Source organism: Phyllobates terribilis, unplaced genomic scaffold (assembly GCF_046119375.1).
Source record: "Phyllobates terribilis strain yellow unplaced genomic scaffold, ASM4611937v1 Scaffold_3__8_contigs__length_932513732, whole genome shotgun sequence".
In the NCBI taxonomy this organism is placed as follows: domain Eukaryota; kingdom Metazoa; phylum Chordata; class Amphibia; order Anura; family Dendrobatidae; genus Phyllobates; species Phyllobates terribilis.
The window spans coordinates 68,086,290-68,105,063 of record NW_027362763.1 but is presented as its reverse complement, the minus strand read 5'-3'; the positions used below and the strand labels follow the sequence as shown (position 1 = coordinate 68,105,063).

Genomic DNA, 18,774 nt, shown 5'->3' with positions numbered 1-18,774 from the left:
CAAAGGCCTTAGCGAGTGTCTTAGCGCAAGGCAGTTTGATGAAGGGAACCAAGTGACACATCTTGCTAAAACGGTCCACGACCACCCAGATGACCGTGAAACCTTCAGAGGGAGGAAGGTCAGTAATAAAGTCCATAGCCAGATGTGTCCAAGGTGCACTAGGAACCTCCAGAGGGCAAAGCAACCCCGCAGCAGGAGCATGCGAAGACTTGGATCTTGCACACACAGTACATTGGCGCACCCACTTAATGACTTCCTTCTGCCATCCAGGCCACCAAAAACTGCGACCCACAAGTCTCTTGGTCTCAGAAATTCCTGGATGACCTGCCAACCGAGACTCATGACACTCAACAAACAAATCTCTCCTAAAGGTCCTAGGCACAAACAACCTCCCATGGGGAGTGTTAGATGGGGCATTCTCCTATGCTTTAAGAATCTCATCCTCCAAAACGGAGTCCAAAGCAGCAATCACAACACCTTCTTGTAAAATGGTCTCCTCCTCCTCCTCCACACCGACCATGGGAGAAAAGCTGCGAGACAAAGCATCCGCTTTAACATTCTTGGTACCCGGGATGTAAGTAGCGGAAAAATTAAACCGCGAGAAAAAAAGTGCCCACCTAGCCTGACGGGCATTCAAGCGCTTGGCAGCATCAAGATAGATCAGATTTTTATGATCAGTGAAAACCTGAATGGGAAATTCAGCACCTTCCAAGAGGTGACGCCAGTGTTCAAATGCGAGTTTAATCGCCAGCAATTCCCGATTACCAATATCGTGATTAAGTTCAGTCTCGGAAAATTTTTTTGAAAAAAAGGCACAGGGATGTACTCCATCCTTGTTTTCCTGAGACAACACCGCACCAACCCCCACCGAAGAAGCATCAACCTCAACCAAAAACGGCTTAGTCACATCAGGCTGCATAAGGATGGGAGCAGAGGTGAACCTCTCCTTTAAAAACACAAAAGCTTCAATGGCCTCAGAAGTCCACTGAACCGCATTAGCACCTTTCCTGGTGAGATCGGTCAGCGGTTTGACAATAATAGAAATTTTTTTTATGAATTTTCTGTAATAATTGGCGAAACCCAAAAACCTCTGTATCGATTTCAAACCAATAGGCCTAGGCCATTCCTGCACAGCTTGAACTTTAACCGGGTCCATCTCAAAACCTTCACTGGAGATAATGTAGCCCAAAAAACTAATTCTCTGTACAGCAAACTCACATTTCTCCAGCTTAGCAAAAAGTGAATTGTCCATTAATAACTGTAATACCTCACGTACGCTCCGCCAATGAGACTCCAGATCCGGCGAATAAATCAAAATGTCATCCAAATACACAACCACATTTTTGCCGATTAAAGGTCTAAGGATATCATTAATAAGATTCTGAAAAAATGCTGGAGCATTGGTGAGACCAAAAGGCATAACCAGATTCTCAAAATGACCCACAGGAGTGTTAAAAGCAGTCTTCCATTCATCACCCTCCTTCATGCGCAACAAATTGTATGCCCCCTTAAGGTCAATTTTAGAGAACCACTTGGCCCCCACTAACTGGTTAAATAAATCGGGAATCAATGGCAGTGGGTAAGGATTGCGTACAGTAATTTTATTAATCTCACGAAAGTCCAGACAAGGACGTAAACCGCCATCTTTTTTTTTTTACAAAAAAAAAAACAACAACAGCCACAGGAGACTTGGAAGGCCTAATGTGACAGGCGGCCAAGCTTGTCTGTATGTATTCCTCCAAAGCCATTCTCTCAGGAATAGTAAGATTAAATAAAAGACTCTTAGGAAGAGTCGCTCCAGGGACAAATTCAATGGTACAATCATAGTCTCTATGGGGAGGCAAAACCTGCGACTCCTCCTCAGAAAAAACTCTCCAAAAATCCTGAATAGGTACAGGCAACTCCCCTCTATCCACAGCAGCAATGCGCCCGTTACAACACTTGTCATAACACTTAGGGCTCCAGGACTTAATTTCATTGGTAGACCAATCCAGCACAGGATTGTGCAATTTCAACCAGGGTAACCCCAATATTACTGGAGAAGGCAAATTGTCCAATACCACCAAATCCAAATTCTCTTGATGAATACCATTAATAGTGAGGGGAAATTCACAGACCTTGTGAGTAACACTCTTCAAGGGAGAGCCATCGACAGAAACCACAGCAATAGGGGATGACAAAGTTTTAGGTTCTAATTTAAGTTTTTCCAAAAATCCCCCATCAATCACATTCAGAGTATATCCACAATCCACAAATACCCGAAATTCAATTAACTCATCCTGAGCAGCAGTAGTGGCAGATAGGAATACTCCCTTAGAATTTAGATAGGCAATACGGGCATGACTGACCATTTTTTTTTCTTTCTTCATACGAAGCACACAACTTTTAATAAAATGACCAGAATTTCCGCAATAGAAACACAAGCCTTCAGAAAGTCGGTGGTCTTTTTCCTGAGAGCGGGGTGCCATCACCCCAATTTCCATAGGCTCTCCATTGTCAGCACAGAACCTCTCAGAACTCGAAGCTGACATAGCAGAGGATTTGCTCACATTAACCCTTTCACGCAGTCTCCTGTCCACCCGTATAGCTAATTGCATTGCCTCCTGCAAGTTTCCAGGTGTGGGATAAGCAATCAGTAAATCCTTTACCCTTTCACATAGCCCTGCAAGAAACAAGCTTTTCAAAGCAGAATCGTTCCACCCCACCTGGGCAGACCACCGACGGAAGTGAGAACAATATTTTTCCACATTACCTGATCCCTGCCTCAAACGTCTTAATTCAGACTCAGCAGATGAGACACGATCAGGATCATCGTACAACAAACCCAAAGCAAAAAACAAACTATCCACTGATCTAAAGCACGGATCACTAGGTTGGAGAGAGAAGGCCCATCCCTGAGGATCTTTGCGCAAAAGTGACATTATGAACCCTATGCGCTGTGATTCATCACCAGAGGATCCGGGTCTCAAACGAAAATATAATAGACAAGCATTTTTAAAAGAAAAAAAATCTTGTTGTTCGCCAAAAAATAGATCAGGCAGACGTACCTTAGGTTCAACAAAATGCGCTCCAGAACAGCTACTCACGTGTTGTTGGAGCTTGGTCACCTCCAGAGAGAGTCCCTGCAAGCGTTGAGCCAAATCTTGCACCGAGACCATGATGGAAAACTGGAGGTCTTTCCTTAGAGAATTTTTTTTTTTTTTTTTTTTTTTTACAGGCTGGACTTACTGTTATGATCTGCTACAGAGACTAAGGAAAGGCAGGAGATCTGTCCCTACAATAGAACTAAACTAGATCCCTACGATGTAACGGGGAACCTGATCCTGCGATCAGACCCGCTAAAGTCCTCGGCTAGTCTGAACGCAGACCTATAGATGTGGGGGAGGGATCCCTACAAGATCTAGGGACTGGAATAAGTTGGACACCTCCTAGCAGAAATAGTAGCAGTCAAAGACAAACACACAACAAAAAGCAAAGAGGTCATAAGACCTAGCAAAACTAACAGAGTAAGGCAATAGAGCAACAAGCTAGCTCAACAGTAGTAAATACAAATGAAGTCCAGCAAAGCCAGGAGGGTGGAGCCGGATTAAATAGGCAAAATGGTCATGTGACCAGCAAACTAAAAAAAACTAACAGGAGAGTTGTAACAGTACCTCTAATTTCATGTCCCCAAGCCTTATTGGCCTTATTGGCTGGCTTAGGTGGCAGCTTGCTGCCTCAGTAATCAGGTGTTGGCATTGACACTGCTAATGTGGGCAGTCTTCCTATAGTCTTAACAACCTCCTAACAACATCTCTGCCACTGAGTTTATTCCCCTATGCATTGTCACCATCACCCATCGGAGCCGCTATATGGCCTGTGAGTCATAAAGGGTGCGGAGCCACTTGGTACCGGGCCTCCACTCCTTATCACAGTTTTAGAGACATCAATATCCTCAGGACATGGATACTGTTGAAAAGAGTGATGGACCAGGGAGCGAAAGACTCTCAGATCCACCATTCAGCTTGCACCTGTCAGTCTGAGACTCCTTGCACTGCGGGCGCTGTGACATCACTAAAGCTCACCTGAAGTGTGGAGCCTCATTATAACACTGCACAGACCTGAGCAGCATGTCGGGGAAATGTGACAAGGTGAGTAGTGCTGTTTTTTTCTTTTGTCCGTACTTGCAGAGGCCAATATACTGAATGAGGGGGCTGGCCCGGGGCCAAGCATACTTATTATGGGGCTGGTGGGGGTCAATAATACTTATTGGGGGCTGGTGAGAGACATATTACTAAGTAGGGTTTTTTTCTGGATCATAATAATGACTGAAGTGTTGGTGAGGGCCATAACACTGAGTCGGGGATGGTCAGGCCCATAATACTGAATCAGGGCTGAAGGGGGCATTATACTGTGTGGGGGGCTGGTAGGTGCCATCATACTGTTTCAAGAGCCGTTAAATGAATTATACTGTGTGGGAAGTATGTGGGGGCATAATACTGAGTAAGGAGCTGGGGGCTCCCATACTGAGTGGGGGGCTGTGGTCTTTCCCATACTAAGAAGACAGCTCCCATACTGAGTGGGGTGCTCACTAAAAACTATAAGGCTGTGTGCCCATGATGCATTTTTCAAGCGTTTACGCTGCGGAATTTCCGCAGCGTAAACGCTTGGGAAACGTTTGGTAAACCTTCCCCCATGGTCTCTAATGCAATTCCGCACTTTCAATGCCCATGCTGCGGATTTTTCCGCAGCGTTTATGCTGCGCTCAAAAATCCGCAGCATGTCCATTAATTTTGCGGAAGCACTGCATTTTCGCCGCTATTGACTTGCGTTAGAACGCGCCAATTCTGCAAGACTGCATCTGTACTTGCATAATTGGCGCGTTCTAATGTGCGGTTGGTACCCGGGTGTGGAGGAGAGGAGACTCTCCTCCACACCCAGGCACCATAAAAAAAAGAATAAAATAAAAAATAAAGATTATATTCACCTTCCGACGGCCCCCGGACTCCTTCTCTTCACTTGCTGACAGATCGCGCAGGACTGAAGGACCTGCGCTGACGTCACAGTCATGTGACGGCAGGTCTTTTCAGTACTGCGATCTGACGGCAGCCAGCACAGGAGCGCAGCAAGCCTGCAGGGGCCATCGAAAGGTAAATATTGGTTTATTCTTTTATTTTTAACCACTCTCTTGGGTCACACTATATAAATCCATGCCGTTTGCATGGATTTATATAGTGTGACCTAGTTGTCACAAGCGCTTTCCCAGTGATACTAATCGCTTGGACACCGCTTGTCAACCCCGCATGTGGAAATGCCAGTGAATAACGCTTCATTTCCGCATGTCCCTGGCAGGAAAACGCATGTACAATCCGAATGCGTTTTTTTCTGCCAGGGAGATGCAGAAACGCTCAGGAAAAAATCCTGAGCATTTCTGCATCGTGGGCACATAGCCTAAAAACACAGCAGGATCTTTAGTATAAAAACCAGACTCACCAATGTAGCCTCTTAATCCTTGCAAGCTTCGACACAATGTTCACAAGGTAGACAGCAATGGTGGTCGATCTACTAGACAACGAGCTAACTCCTTCATGATGATAGAGGCCACAATCTCCATAGCTTGCTGGTACTTTTCTGTGGGAATGAGCTTGTCTCCAACCAGCCAGTAATATTTCCAGTGAATTATGGCATGCCATGGTTTGGTATTAGCACCCAGTACCGTAAGTGAAGCCATCAACAATTTCCATATCTCAGGAATTTTATTTGATAGACTGGCTGTTCAAACATTAGTTTCTCACAAAGGAGCTGAAGACACTGAGTGGCAGTAGGTGCAAGTTTCTCTAGCATGACCTGTTTGTTAGTGTCATGCTAGGTATGGTGAGAACCCAGCATATAACAACAAACAGGGGAGGGAGCCCTACAACTAAGGAAAGGGAAAGTGAAGACCCTTAAGCATATCTAATGACACCCTGACTCCACTATTGACCCTTTATAGGTTCCGCACCTATGTCCAAGCAGTATACCTTAGCCCTAGCTGACCTTAGATATAGGCCCTAGGTAGGGAGGGGAAGGGGTGAACACTAGTCAGCCCCACTGCAAACAAAAGTACAAACCAGTGAAACATCCAATGGAATACACTTAGCTTTATGATGACACCAGAGAGAACACTGCTACAATCCACAAAGGAACTCCAAGGAATTTCCAGCAGACCACTACAATTCCAGGCCTGAATAGAAGAGGAAACTCTTATCACCAGCAACTCTCTGGAGAAACTGAGTATATTTAAAGATCCAGCAAGAATGTGGTAATTAGCAGCCGAAGGTTAGGATCACCACTCGGTCCTAAAAGTATAATCCCCAAGAAAGGTGAAGATCACTGCTGGGTCCTAGAGAGAGAGGGATAATGAAAAGATCAGGGAGATGTTTCAAGGCAAAACGCAGGGACCTTCTACAGCCAGATTTTGTAGACTGTCTGTCAAACCTGACACACCCGTGACAGTTAGATATCAGAAGGAAAACAGATTTGGACTTTGCCAAGGTGGCAGATTGCATCTTAAGTCTTATAGATTGCTGGAGCCAGTCCACAGTAAAAAAGCAGCCATAGAGTGTTGTATTTCACCACAGCCATATTCTTTAAGTTGGTGAAAGCATAGAGGGAATCCATATCTACTAAGGCTGTCATTTCTGCCAGGAAGTCCTCTAATGCAGCTTGTTCCATAAGCAATGGCAACCCATCAAACATCAGGTCACACTTCTCGGTGGTGCTTCGACACACAAAGATGTATACGCCTTGAATTTCATGACTACAGAGTTGGGCAATAGCCTGATCAGCAATGCGTTTTGAGAAATAACATGCATAAAGCAAAGCCACGGTTTAGGCCACTGAAGGTCATCATTAAGCGAAACTCATAAAGCTTTCCCACAGACTGAAAGAGGGGTATCAAGACTTCAAAGACAGCCAAAACTTCCCTGTCCTCACCAAGAGATGATGGTCCATATTCTCCTCCTCCTCATTATCACCCAATCGGCATTGAGATGAGATGAGTTTGGGCTGTGTAGCATCACCCTGTATAGTTCTTTGCTCTGCCTGCAATTCCTCCTTTTTAATTGTGAGCAGCGATCGATTCAGTAGACAGACAAGCGGGACAGTGACTCGAATTATGGCGTCATCACCGCTCACCATCTTGGTGGTGTCCTCAAAGTTTTGGAGGATGGCACAGATGTCAGACATCCATGCCCATTCATGAAGTCTTATGTGTGGAGGCTGACCTGAATTCAAATGGACGTGTTGAAGCTGATATTCAACAACTGCCCTCTGCTGCTCACAAATCCTTCCCAACATCTACAATGTTGATTTCCCTCTGACAACAATATCTGCAAGAAATAATTAATTTCACTAAAGTATAACTATTTCAATGGGGAGAGACACCTCTTCCACTACAGCCAAGCCTGCAGATGGAGACCCAACCAGGAGTGTTCACATTTCCCTAAATTAGGGCCTGACAATTCCAAAGTGGCATCAATTTCAGTAGAATAGAACTAGCATAATGGGGACTGACACCTCTTCCACTTCAGGCAACCCAACAGAAGAGACCGAACCAGGAGTATTCCCATTTCCAAAAATTAGTGGTAACTTCTGCTGCAGCAACAGCAGCAACAACAACAGGCACAGAAGCCACACTAAAGATATCATAGACTGCAATTCCATAAGATCAATGCAGCTCATTAAAATCTACAACATCGCCTGGTCTGTACAGTGTGATTGGGGAGCAAAAGTCCTTGGAGATCCATGATTTGTTCATATTGATGGAAGTAAGGCAGTTTAAACTTTCAGGAGACAGCTAGCTGTGTTTATTTGACAGGACACCACCAACAGCACTGAAGACACATTCTGAGAGAACGCTGGCTGCGGGGCATGATAAAACCTCCAAAACGTAACAAGTGAGCTCAGGCCACGCATCCATCTTTGAAGACCAAAATGTCAAAAGGGTCCAAACCCTCCCTGATGGTATTAATATGGAGTTCTAGATACTCCTGTACCATTCTCTCCAGTTGTTCATCGCGTGTCAGACTTGTACTTTGTTGTGCTGATGCACGAGCTGGTCTAAAAAATGTGTAGAAGGACTCACAGAAATTGCTTTTGCCACTTACACTGCTGCTGCTAATGTTTTTGCGTTGACGATTGACGTGCCGGAGGTTGGAAGTGTGCCTCACTGCTGTCTTAAGGAAAACCTCTCTTAAGGTTGTGTAAAAGCGTGTTTTGATACTCCAGCATTCTTGGGTGCCTTTCCAAGGCGGGAAGCATCTGGCAAAATTAACTATTATAACGTGGATCTAGCGGCAACCCAGTAGTCAGCACTATTTTGAATCATAACAATATGGGGATCATGTTGCAGATAGTGCAGCAAGAAGGCACTCGTATGTCGGGCTCCTCCATGAGGTCCAATCCCACGCTGTGTTGGTGGCTGGGTAACTCTGATGCTTGTTTCCTTCGTCCGCTCCCACCAACCATGAACAACAGAGAGGAAATTATTATCCTCTTCATCTCTTGACAGTTGCTCGCCCATCACCTCTTCCTCCTCAATTTGTTCCTCTGCTCATGCACCGTCACTATAAATTTGTCTGGTATCATTAGTCCCCCTTGATCGCAGTAATTCACCCTCCCTTGGCACCCACCTGTGTGAGGACAGTCTGGAACTTTGAGACATTGTTATCCCTTCCACATCCTCCTCTTCCCCTTGGACCGACACCTCCTCCTGCTGACTATTCAAAATCTGCTCCAGCATGTAGATGACCGGTATAGTGATGCTTATGATGGCATAATCATCGCTAATTTTATTAGCCATTTCAAAACTATGCAGAAGGGTGCAGAGGTCCTTAATCTGTACCCACTCCATAAACGTGATATGTCCCACGTCCATACTACGTTGGTTCAGGCCATATGCCATGACATACTGCGTCAGGGCTCATTGCTGCTGCCACAGTCGCTGCAACTTGTGCAGCCCTTTCTCCGCCTGCACCCACAGCCACCAGTCACCCAGTGCCCAGTCAGCGAGATGTATCACCCTGGCCATGCTTACTCGTCCAAGTGTCTGTGGTGAAATGCACCCTGGCAGACATAGATTTACTCAAGGAACAGGTGATGTTGACTGTGACATGCTGGTGTAGCGCAGGCACAGCTTTCTTAGAGAAGTAATGGTGACTGGTTAACTGTTACTGGGGGACTGTGATGGCCATCAGCTTTTGGAAACCGTCTGTATCTACCAGGCAGAAATGCAGCATTGCCATGGCCAACAAATTGGAGATGGTGGAGTTTAACCTCTTCTCTTTGTCATGTGTAGAAGGAAACAATCTTTTACTGGACCATAACTGCGTGATCAAGGGCCGGCTGCGGTGCTGAGAGAGGGCGGAGTATGGTGAACCAAAAAAAGCTGCTTGACGGTGAGTGAGGCGCAGGCAGAGTTGTTACGGTGGATTGAGAAACATGTAGTGTGCTCGTTCTTTGAGATCAGTCAAAAACAGCAGGCATGTCTGCCTCCATTACAGCTGACAGGCTCTCACTCAGGCTGACTGGATCAGGTAAAGAACCGATGGTTCTGCGGTCGGAGACCTGCATGACAATACTTGGCACGGTAACAGAGGAGGAGGAAGAAGCAGAAGATGCGGTTGATGGGGCAGCTGATGGATGTTGAGGTCCGCTGATTTGCATTTTATCGCAGTGAGATTGCTAGAGTAATGCATGTTGATTGCGCATATGAAGGCACATGCATCTAGTAGTTAAATCGTTGCACTTTTTCCCTCTACTGAGTTTTTTCTTGCAAAGTATGCCGATAATGTGAGTTGGCTCATTCTTTGTGGTGTCAAAAAAGGCCCAGGCTAGGCAACCCATGCCAACCCTGCGAGCTGCAGACCCATGACCGCTGCTGGCCACTGCCACAGTTGTGGCTAAGGATATAGTGCTCGACGTGGTTTTCTTCTCGTCTTCCTCCTCCACCTCCTCAGGTGAGTTACTCAGCTGCGTGCCTGTGGGCTATACAACCTCATCATCATCCAATGTGTTATCCCATTCCCTGCCCTGAGAGTCACCCTCCTCCTCTTCTTGCCCTGACAGCACAGTACAGTCCACGTGCGCCACAGGTATCTGAGTCTCATCAGGATCACCTACCCCCCGGAGGTTATCATCTGGTGATGACGGTCAGGAAGCTGCTTGGACCCCTCTTCGTCCTGCCCCAAATCCAACCTAAAAAAAATTTGGGCATCAGTGCTGATGCTTTTCTCTTCGTGACTCTGTGAATCTTTGGAGTACACTTATGATGCCCATGGCATAGAATGTGTGAACAGTTCTGCAGACTCACCCATCTGCAGACTCACCCTACAATCAGTTGTGCGGTTAGACAGATGTGATGCTGGGGGAAGCAATTGTAGTTGGGGTGCCACCTCTGTGGACTGTGCTATGCGTGATGTTGAGGTGAAGGAAGAGGAGGAGAGGCCACTTGAAGCAGCGCTTGCCATCCATTGGAGCACATTCTCTTTCTGGCCCTCATCAACAAGGCGTACCACTGTGCAGCTGCCAAAGACCCAGAGTTCAAGTACTAAAATTATTATTACTATTACAGCGACATTTATTCCGTGGAGCTTTACATGTGAAAAGTGGTCATTAACTGGTACAAGAAAAAAGACGACCATGCCCGTGAGGGTGCACAAACAATGTACAAGGGATGGGTGAGGGTACAGTAGGTCAAGGTACAGCTAGTAGTGCAGCGGTATGCTGAAGCGAGGGTTACCGCAGATTGTACGCTTGTCACAAGTGGGTTTTCAGCTTCCTTTTTAAGGTTTCCACGGTAGGCAACAGTCTGATGTGTTGGGGTATAGAGTTACACAGTAGGGGAGATGCATGGGAAAAATCTTATATGCAATCTTGGCAAGAAGAGATAAGAGGGAACTAGAAAAGAAAATCTTGGAAGGATGGGAGGTTGCATGCAGGTAACTAGGTCACATGTATGGAGCAGACAGGTTTTCGATGGCTTGGTATGCCAAAGTTAGGCTTTTCAACTGGAGTCTATGGGAAACAGGGAGCCAGCTCAGGGATTGACAGAGTAGATAAGCCTGGGAATAACGGGGTGACAGGTGAATTAATAAGCCAGATCAGTTTAGGATAGACTGGAGGGGTGCGAGAGTGGTAGAAAAGGAGGCCACAGAGCAGGAGCTTGTAGTAGCTGAGGCGGGAGATGATGAGGGCATGCACTTGGGTTTTTCTACATTCATGGTTGAAGAATGTGCGGATCCCCAAGATACTTTGGAGTTGGAGTCAGCAGCAAGTGGAAAGGGCTAGGGGGTGAGATGAGGAGGTGGTGTGTGAGTGGGAGACACTGAATGTCCTGTAAGTTAGGTATGAAAAGATCCAAGACAGGGCCAAGTCTGTGATGCTGAGAGATGGGTCTGTAGTAAGAGGGTATGGTCTATTGTGTCGAAGGCAGATGACAGGCCTAGGAGGAAGAGGACAGAGTAGTCTGACTTGGATTTGGCAGTTAGTTGTTCATTGGTGACTTTAGTCAGAGCAGTTTCAGTCGAATGGTGAGGTCGGAAGCCAGATTGTAAGCGGTCAAAGAGGGAGCAGGAGGAGAGGTAGGAGGACAGTTCAAAATAGACATGTTTATCCAGTAGTTTGGTGGCATAGGGGAGAAATGAGATGGGGCAATAGCTAAACACATGATGGGTCAAGGGAGGGCTTTTGGAGGAAGGGTGTGATCGAAGTATATTTGAATCATGAGAGGAAGATGCCAGTTGTTAGTGACAGGTTGAAGAGTAGGGTTAGGCTTGGGATGATGACTGTGGTATGGTTTGAAATGAGGTGGGATGGTATAGGGTCAAGTTCACAGGTGGTGAGATGTGATTTGAAGAGTAAAGATGATCTTCTGTGATGGCGGAGAAGCTGGTTTTAGAGGAGGAGAGTTGAGTCGTTATGAGAAGGGTCTGTTGGGACTTAAAGCAACAGCTTTGACAACATAGCCTCATTCTTGAAGCAGAAGATTCCCCTAAGTCTTCATCTGAGAGGAGAGGGAGAGGGAGCTGGTAGACATAGGAGGGACTTGAAAGTACAGAATATCTGTTTAGGGTTGTGAGACACGTATGATATGAGAGATGAGAAGTAGGTTTGTTTTGTTGCAGTGAGTAATTGTGCAGCATTTTGAAAACTTCTGTTACTGGACTCCACTTCCTTTCTTTGGCATTTGCACAGCGGTATGCCTTGTACATGAGGGGCAGGAAGAATATGTGCTCCAGTGGATGACAAGAGCTGCATCAAGTGGCCTTTGCTCCTCTTCCTCCACCTTAGCATCACACACAGTACAGTCCTCAGAGGTGGCACCTCAATTACTCTTGTTTTTACCCACGTCACAACTCTCCAACTGGCCCACTGACTGTGGGGAAGCACAGATGGGCGAGTCTGCAGAGCTGTTCACATATTCTATTCCGGGGCATCCGAGGTCTTATCCAAAGCTTCACAAACTCAAAAGTGGAAAAGCATGTGTAGCGATGCCCAAAATTTTTTTCAGTTGAAGTAGAGAAAGAGAAGAATCCAAACTCTCATCACCAGATGTTAACCCCTGTGGGTGGGCATGGATGGGTTGGAGAAAGAAATAAGTTTACACCAGAAAATGAAGAACTGAACTAATAGAAATGAGGCATTGGAGAACTAAACTAAAAAGATAACGAACCTACTAATCAGCTAGGGTTGGAGAACAAAACCACTACGCACCAGGGGATGGAGAACTAAACTACTAGACTCCAAGGTGTCACTAGACAGCAAGTGTTGGAATCCCCAAGGCTTGCGGAACAAACCTCTGTATCTAACACTTCCTCCAGTGCTTCTGCATCCTCCACCTACTCTAGGGCCTCCACCTGCGCCCTCATCCTCTGCCTTAATGAGACACACGTTCTAACAGTGCACAGAGAATCCCCCCCACCTCCGTACTACGTAGTAAGGAGTGTTTAAATGAATATACCTCGGAGATCGCAGTCATACAACTGAAGAGTTGTGGACAGCTTTCCAGGCTGAGTTTGAGCAATAGCTGCCTCCGCTGAACCTGGAGAAAGGGAAGGCCTTGTGTGATAACGGTGCAAACCCAGTGGTGGCCCTACGTCAGCATAACCTCAGACACGTGCCTTGCATGGCTCACATCCTCAACCTGATGGTACAACAGTTTCTCCACCACTATCCTGGCCTGGATGCACTGCTGCAGAAACCATTGTCTCTGCGCGCTCACTTAAAGCTATAAAAATGAGCAGGATCTTTAGTATAAAGGCCAGACTACTAGACAATGAGCAAACTCCTTCATGATGATAGAAGCCACCATCTCCTTAGCTTGCTGGTACTTTTCTGTGGGAATGAGCTTGTCTCCCACCAGCCAGGATTATCCAGTGAATGGCAAGACATGGTTTAGTATTTGCACCCAGTATCAGAAGCGAATCCATCCACAATTTCCGTACCTCAGGAATTTTATTTGGTGGACTGGCTGAGCAAACATTAGCTTCTCACAAAGAAGCTGAAGACACTGAGTGGCAGTAGGTGCAAGTTTCTTGAGCATGACCTGTTTGTTTCATATTGAATCTTAAGTCTTATAGACCCTGCACTTGCGTCCTTACATTCTACAGGATGGTGGGGAAGGTCACAGTAGGTTGTGGAGTTTCATTAGCTCTGGTAGTGTTGAGGTGGCAGTCAGGCAATGGCAGGCTGTAGGATGTCTTGAAGAGATGGGTTTTCAGGTTGTGTATGAAGGATCTGAATGTGGTGGCTAATTGGACGTGTTGAGGCACAGAATTTCAAAGGATGGTTGATATTTGGTAGAAGTATTGGGGGCGTTTTAGTGAGGAATAAATAAGCGTGGAGCGAAGGAGGTCTTGGGAGGACCGGAGATTACATAAGGGAATATATCAGGAGATTAGTTCAGAGATTTATGGAGAAGAAAGGTTATGGATGTCTTTTTTCGTCAGTGTTGGTAGCTTGAACTGGATACGCTGGAACCAGTGAAGGGATCTTATAGATTGCAATATTATGGATAGCTGGAGACAGACCACAGTAAAAAAGCAGCCACAGAGTGACCGGCAACCTTCACACAGACATTTCTTAGCCAGGGCTGCTTCTCGGCAGGTCTTGGTTTGGATGGGCCCAACAGAGAACCGGAGACTCCTCTGGTGGGCCGTGTCTTTTCCATCAGGAGAGTTCATAGTGCAAACTTTGCAGTTTGTGATTAGGATGAGGTCATCCATCTCCTTAGTTGTCTGTTACTAGGAATGCAAGCGCAAGAATGCAGCCAGACACCCACTCACCCACAGGCTGCAGTACTAAACTGCCACATTTCTGGACAGCTTATTGCACTTGAAATGTTGCCTTTTAAGCTTTTTCATGGTGGCGGTGGCTGAGTCTCCATACCTGGTCCCCAGCCGCCACTCATTCTCCTGGTGTCGTCACCGCCTTCCACATGCACGTATCCCAGAAAATTACCCGTGCCCTCCCAAGTGCACTTAGTGGGAAAGACCGCCTAACCACAAAAACATGAGCAAGTGAATATGGCCAGGGATGGTACATCTCACTGGAGCCAGACTACAGTAAAAAAGCAGCCATAAAGTGCATGGGAACCTTCCCACAGACTTCCCTTAGCCAGGGCTGCTTCTCTGCAGGGTTGGAAGGGCCCAACAGAGAACCTGAGAATCCTCCAGTGGGCCTTGGCTTTTCCTTCAGGAGAGTACATAGCGCAAACCTTTCAGCTGCTATGGGGCTCTTTAGTGGGGAAGAAAAGTGGTCCCTTAGAATCAAATCTTCTGGTGGGCCCAATATTCTTTCGTCTGACACTGCATCTCGGTGAGAGTTGTATTTCACCACAGCCATATTCTTTAGCTTGGTGAAAGGACTGGCATAGAGGGAAACGTATATACTCTAGCTGTCATTTCTCCCAGGAAGTCCTCTAATGTAGCTTGTTGTGTAAGCAATGTCAGCCCATCCAACATCAGCTTAAACTTCTCGGTGGTGCTTAGTCACAAACAAAGATCTTTCTTTACGCCTTGAATTTAATCACTACAGAGTTGGATGCTAATTATGGTGTCATTACCACTCATCATCTTGGTGGAGTCCTCAAAGTTATGGAGGATGGCACAGATGTCAGAGATCCATACCCACTCATCAGCTCCTATGTTTGGAGGCTGATCTGAATGCCAATGGGTGTGTGGAAGCTGGTACTCAACAACTGACCACTGCTGCTCTCAAATCCTTCCCAACATCTGCATCGTTGATTTATAACATGTGGTGACACCGCACAACAGTCTGTGAGTTGGAAGCTGCAAACGCTGCTGAAGCACTGCAAAGGTGCTGGAAGCTATAGCTGACTTTCTGAAATGGGCACACACGCGTTGTACTTTCAAAAGCCGCTCTGGCAGATCTGGGTAGGTTTTGAGAAACCACTGAACCACTACATCGAGCACATTTAGTGCTCTCTCTTTACTAATGTGTACCCCTGTATGGAGAACAATATCAGCATTGAAAAATTAAAAGATAAAATATTGCCTGCTTTATATACCATGGAACCTAATAAACCAATTTTGATTACATCTTATGCACACTTGTGACAAAAATATCTGCACCAAAGAATTAATTTCACTAGAGTAGATCTAGTATAATGTTGACCGACAACACTTCTACTCCAGCCAAACGCAATAGATGGAGACCCAATCAGGATTCTCCACATTTCCAAAAATTACTGGAAGACACCAACAAAGTGGCATGAATTTCAATACAGTAGAAATTGTAGAATTAGGAACCAAAACCTCTTCCTTACAGCCAACCCAGCAGATGGAGACTCAATCAGGAGTGCACCATTCTCTCCAGTCGTTCACCACGTGTCAAACTTGAACTCTGTTGTGCAGGTACACAAGCTGGTCTAAAAAATGTGTGAAAGGAATCACAGAAATTACTTCTGCCACTTACATTACTGCTGCTGCTATTATTTTGGCATTGACGAATTGACATGCTGGAGGATGTCGGAAGTGTAGAGCTGCGATGAACTTTGTGCTCCTCACAGCTGGCTTGGGGAAAAACCTATGTTAAGGTTGTGTAAACCATGTTTGGATACTCCAGCATTCGCGGGTTCCTTTCCAGGGTGGGAAGCATGTGGCAAAATTTACGCTTATAATGTGAATCTAACAGAGTGGCAAACCAATAGCTCTATTTCAAATCATAACTATAGGGGGATCATGTTGCTGATAGTGATATTTCAGTTTTTCTTTTTTAATAAATTTGCAAAAATTTCTACATTTCTGTTTTTTTTTTCAGTCAAAATTGGGTGCAGCATGTACCTTAATGAGAAAAAAATGAACTTTTTAGAATTTACCAAATGGCTGCAATGAAAAAGTGAACAACTTAAAGGAGTCTGAATACTTTTCTGTTTTACTGTGCATACAGCTGAAGTCCACCCACAAAAAAATGACAAACTGGGCTAACACAGCTTGCACTATCACATTAGAAAAATTAAAAAATAAAAAGTTTTTTGTGCTCTGCACTGACAAGCTCTGCAGATAGCTGAATTTCAACCCCACAAAATTAAAAAGTGTCCTACAAGGGCTTCCTTGCTTTATCACATTAGCAAGTGTAAAAATAGATTGAAGGTATACTCCTGCATGGATCACAGTAAAACCAATGCATAACTCTGTTCTATGGTATGGGCCCTGTTCTTACTGTCAGAATCTCAGTAATTGCACAAGAAAAAAAATGTGCTGCAAGGTCAATTGAACATGTACACAGCACAGGACTTACACTATCTAACTTCCAAACAAGCTCCCATCTATCTAGCGAATGTCTCTCAGTACTAGAGATGAGCGTTGTTCTACTCGAACTGTTCGCCAATCTCAAATTCGAGCTGTTTTGGGCGGTGTTCGAGCCGGTCGGCGAACACGAACAATTTGAGAAAAATTCGGCTGTTCGAGGTTATGTTCGATAACTGTTCGTGCACCAAAATCATAACTGGATTTTTTCTCAGTAATGATGAAAATTAATGTTAATACGCAGTTTGAGTGTACAGCGGGGCGGGGGGAGGGGCAGGGGATGGATCTCTGCAGGAACAATGAAGATCTCCATTTTTTTTTCTCTTTCCCGCATTTGCAGTGGGGAGGTGCAATCTGTCAGCCTATCAGCAGCGCACACACGGAGCGAAGTGCTTTTTTTCACACAAGCAAGGGCATGTGTGATTGGCAGTGTATGTCACATGTCCTTGCCCTATAAGACCAAGCCATTTTCCCCGTCGCCACCATTTTCTCACTGCTGCAGCTGCGTGTTAGACGGCACCGCTGTTGCTGTGTGCGCTATACCTTGTTAATTTCAAGCCAATTTTCGCACAAATATACAGATAGCTTGGGAGTAGGGAATAGTTGTGATTGCAGTCCTTTTAAGGACTAGGTTACAGCATTTCCTACGACTTTTATCAGGCAGGTCTGTGCTCTTAAATAGATAGATTGTGGGAGTAAAGACTAATTGTAATTGGAGTCCTTTTCAGGACTAGGTTACATCAGTTCCTATCAGTTTTTGCCAGGCAGGTCTGTGCCAGTGCTGTGCAAGTTTTTTTCACAGCATTTGGCTGAATCTAGCAAAGCTAATCCTTTTTGGCCTATTGCAGTGGAGTAGCCTATCTGTGTTGCAAGATATACCACCTGTGTATAGAATACCAATTTTTTTACTGCACCTAGTGAAGTAAAATCTTTTGGGCATAGCATCATTCTATTAGTCCATCTATACTGACCTCCATCAGGTTGCAAACTGAATATAATTTTTTTCTGCATCTAGCTCTGAAAAAATATTTGGGCTTCTAGCAGTGTGTGGGACTTGGTCTATTAGTCCATCTATACTGACCTCCATCAGGTTGCAAATTAAAAATAATTTTTTTCTTCATTTAGCTCTGAAAAAATATTTGGGCTTCTAGCAGTGTGTGGGACTTGTTCTATTAGTCCTTCTATACTGACCTCCAGCAGGTTGCAAATTGAATATAATTTTTTTCTGCATCTAGCTCTGAAAAAATATTTGGGCTTCTAGCGGTGTGTGGGACTTGGTCTATTAGTCCATCTATACTGACCTCCATCAGGTTGCAAATTAAAAATAATTTTTTTCTGCATCTAGCTCTGAAAAAATATTTGGGCTTCTAGCAGTGTGTGGGACTTGGTCTATTAGTCCATCTATACTGACCTCCATCAGGTTGCAAATTAAAAATAATTTTTTTCTTCATTTAGCTCTGAAAAAATATTTGGGCTTTTAGCAGTGTGTGGGACTTGTTCTATTAGTCCTTCTATACTGACGTCCAGCAGGTTGCAAATTGAATATAATTTTTTTCTGCATCTAGCTCTGAAAAAATATTTGGGCTTCTAGCGGTGTGTGGGACTTGGTCTATTAGTCCATCTATACTGACCTCCATCAGGTTGCAAATTAAAAATAATTTTTTTCTGCATCTAACCCAGCCAATAGTTTTGGCCTAATACCACAGTTTGGCCACTCAGCTCTGCTCAGTTACCATCCATTGTTTTTTTGTGCAAACAACTCCAGAGTTGTGAATTAGTTAACCACCAAAATGAGTGGAAAAAGGCCTGCTGCTGGTGGAAAGGGGAATAGGCGTGTTGGGAAGGGGAAAAAAGGTTGTGTCCGTGGGGTAGGTGCAGAAGAAAGACCATCTTCCAGCCAAACTAAAATGTCTACTTCTTTTAGTGGACAATGTGATAAGATCCCTTTCTTACGGCCACGCCAATCGCTACAAATTCCAGATGAGGC

General features: G+C 45.1%; 1 protein-coding gene across 2 annotated transcripts in view; it reads left to right on the top strand.

Annotated features, from left to right (window-relative positions):
* LOC141257933 (uncharacterized) overlaps positions 1-18,774 on the top strand; it is a 61,585-nt gene that overhangs the window by 19,327 nt on the left and 23,484 nt on the right. Inside the window, exon 2 of one of the 2 annotated variants that reach the window (XM_073672934.1) lies at positions 9,317-9,416. The exons of the other annotated variant lie outside the window; for it this stretch is intronic. The gene's annotated coding sequence lies outside the window, so the exon portion shown is untranslated. The remainder of the gene's footprint in view (positions 1-9,316; positions 9,417-18,774) is intronic. 2 annotated transcript variants of the gene reach the window in all.